This window comes from Nicotiana attenuata, chromosome 7, assembly GCF_001879085.1.
Source record: "Nicotiana attenuata strain UT chromosome 7, NIATTr2, whole genome shotgun sequence".
NCBI classification, from domain to species: domain Eukaryota; kingdom Viridiplantae; phylum Streptophyta; class Magnoliopsida; order Solanales; family Solanaceae; genus Nicotiana; species Nicotiana attenuata.
Window position 1 is genome coordinate 101,940,944 of NC_031995.1, and position 3,379 is coordinate 101,944,322.

Consider the following 3,379-nt stretch of genomic DNA (forward strand, 5'->3'; position numbering starts at 1 on the left):
CTTACGGCAACGGCACCTACGGTTATGATTCCACTGCTCAGGAAATCCAACAGGGTCCGACAGACACCAAGTGCTCCATTTTGATGAAAAAATACTTGTGCCAAAACTTCCGGCTTGCCTGTCATCCATTCCAACCACCAACCCCCCGGTCCCACAATGCCACAAATATATCATGGTACCCCTATGAAAGCTCGGGGAATATAAATGCAAAAGGTGGTGAATGCCGACCTCACACCCAGCTAACTCTGCATACTTCGTCATCATCAGAAAGATTTTATACAAGTACGGAGACAGCTGTGCAGGGCAGACCTCGTAAAAACAACAGAACTCCTCCGCCAGCGGAATAAGAGGGAGGGTATGACCAATCACGAAAGGATACACATAAAAAGCACAATATCCTGGTCTGTGGACCTCCACAATGTCCTCCCCAGCTAGAACCATCTCGACGTGAGGAGGAATCTGGTACGTAGACCGGAGTTCATTTATCTGAGAAGGTCCGATTTCAGATATTACCGGAACAGGAGAAGGAGTAGGTTCTTTATGAAAATATTTCCTGGACGTAGGTTTACTGGGGAGTATCTCTTCTACGGTAGGGAAACTGTCACCCTCCTCGGCCGCGATATCCTCACCACCGAAAGGAGGAGCCACTGATAGCAGAGTGACGTCGGAAACTTCATCGTGTGCACGGAAGGTTCGGGACATCTTGGTAGTAGAGGATGTGCTGGTAAACCAGAAAGGGGAAACGGTGACTGAACCGGAAGACGGGAAGCAGAACCACAGGAACAGAGCTAAGAAATGAGAAAGATGATTGAAGGAGAATGATGTATACACAAGAGAGGAAATGGCAAAAAATCTCTGAAAAAACAAAACCCTCACCTATTTATAGGGTTAAAAGGCGCGAGGATCGAAGCAGCAAACTGCCAATGGCACTAAAACCAAAGTGACAAGCACTCAGACGATGTCTCGGGAAGATGCGTAATGATGACGCACGTAGGAGTGACATCACATCTCGATAACCACATCAATCAGGAGTCCGCATGACGTGTCGCTCTCTCGGTCTTGGTCGACCCAGTGTAATTTAAGAACCAAATTCTCCCACAACGGGAATGCGTGATGTTCGCTTATAGAGGACATGCAGGGCTACGACCTCAACAAGCTTAGGGACTAACTGTATAGGTCCAAATTTGGTAATCACGACGTGGTCGACCACAACACAGCGACTGACGGTCGTTATGATAGAGGCCGACAACCAGAAGCGGGCAGCTGGGAGAAGATAATAACGGTAGCCTGAACTTAGGAAGAGACAGGAAGAATATTCTTTTGGATATTCTTTATATTGTACTTTTTAGGATTTTTCGGGGAATGTCCCTTATAAATAGGAGGAGATAGTGAATAAGAAGGGGATATGCCCTTTCTGGGAAGAGAGAATCATATTGTAAAATTGAGAGAAGAATATACGAAAGAATTGTCTGATCCACTTTATTCAAGCACATGTTATACAACTTTCATCCATAAATCTCAAGGATTCCACATTCACATCAACTGCATACCTATTCACACCGTCAGAAGGAAGAAACGCCCAATCATACAATCATTGGGGTGAAAGTTCCTTTACTCTATAATCATTGTCGTTTCTTGCATTTATTCTGCATTTATGATATTACATATTTCATCAATCTTAGTATATTGTACTCATTAATTAATACTCCTAAACTCTTCTCACTAAATAAGAATCTCGCTTTATTTGATATAGGATTTATTAAGCTTAACTGAGATTCGCCCCATTATCTTGTTACTAATTAGTTTAGTAATTATTTGCTCAAACAAGTAGTTACTCTTTTAGAAACAACAAAAATCTCGGCAAGAGACTAACCCAACAAGAACAGAAAAGGAGAAAAGAGGCGGGATTTGCAGCGGAGAAGAAGCTCAGCTAGTAAATTGAAAAACACGAGAGAAAGGATTCAATCATACTTGAGGTGCTTAGTCGAGCTTGCCGGAATTTTGACCGGAGAAGAAGAAGCAGTGGTAGAATTATGAGGGAGGAGCAGACTTGTGCGTAGGATATAGGAATAAGAATTAAAACAGTGGAAAAAAGAAAAGGGAAGGAGCTGTTTTTATTCTCTTGAGGTTTAAATCACCAATTAAAAAGTCAAACCAAGTCAAACATTTAACTGTTAAACTTGTTTACGCGAATCTTCTTTTAGGGCAGCCAAATTCATAGCGGCTCAATAGTATTGGGGGCCTAAAGCCAAACTTTCATAGTAGGCCTTTAATTATTTTTTTATAATAAAAAAAATTCATATATATTATTTATTTGAAATCTAATTTTCTAGCTTTTTCAGATGCAAAATTATGAATATTTATTTTATAATCAATTTATTCTAATAGTTATTTTTCAATTGATAATATAGTTAATCCATTCAATCTCTTGCGCCATGGTTGATCTTAAGTAAGATTTTATCAATTTTAATTTTAAAAACTTTTTTCAAATTTTTAGTTTGTGATTGAGGACGACCCGAGACAACTGTTACAGGAACTGTTACCATTATTCTATATGCAATATAAGCATTTGAAAAGAAATCAAGTCTTTTTATTGGATTGATTATATCCATTAGAGTACTATTATTTCTTCTTTGGGATTGTATCAAAGATTCAACTTTTTTTCCTTAAGTTTTGAACAACCGAATTCATACTTTATATTTGGCATATTCAAATTTTAATAAATACTAAAAGGATAATATATGCGTATGTATAAAACAAACGTAGATAAAAACTAGTACTAAAAAGTTGGAATAGAAGAACTTGATTTATTAATTTGATGTGAAAATAAATATTTGTTGCTTTCAATATACTTCTGGTAGGCTTTAGCTTGATTGACGAAAAATACAGAACAATATGATCTCTTGGAGGCACAAAGAAAAAATATAATAGTAGTAACGTTTGGTGAGAACTGAGAAAGATTTATAAAAGAAAAGTGAATATTGTGCAAACCAAGAAAAGGAAGTGAAAAATGTTTACATAATATTTAATGAGAAAAAGACTAAAGAAAAAAGAATAATCACTTGAATCCTTCCATAAAATTTGTATTTATACGTTAGGAGCCCATTTTTAAGAAATAAATTATTATTTTTTACCAAAATATGTAATAAGAGAAAAAAATACTTAATTAAAAAAATTATTAAAAAATGGGCCCCCCTAAAATTGGGGGCCTAAATCTTGGGCTTTAGAGGCTTTACCCAAAAGCCGACCCTGGCCAAATTCAAATGCCACTGTTTTTGCCTACGCATTCCTGCGTAGGCTACGCAATTATCCTACGCATGGTTGCTCTCTCACCTGAAGCTATTTTTTCACACTTAGCAAAATTGATCCACTTCTTTCC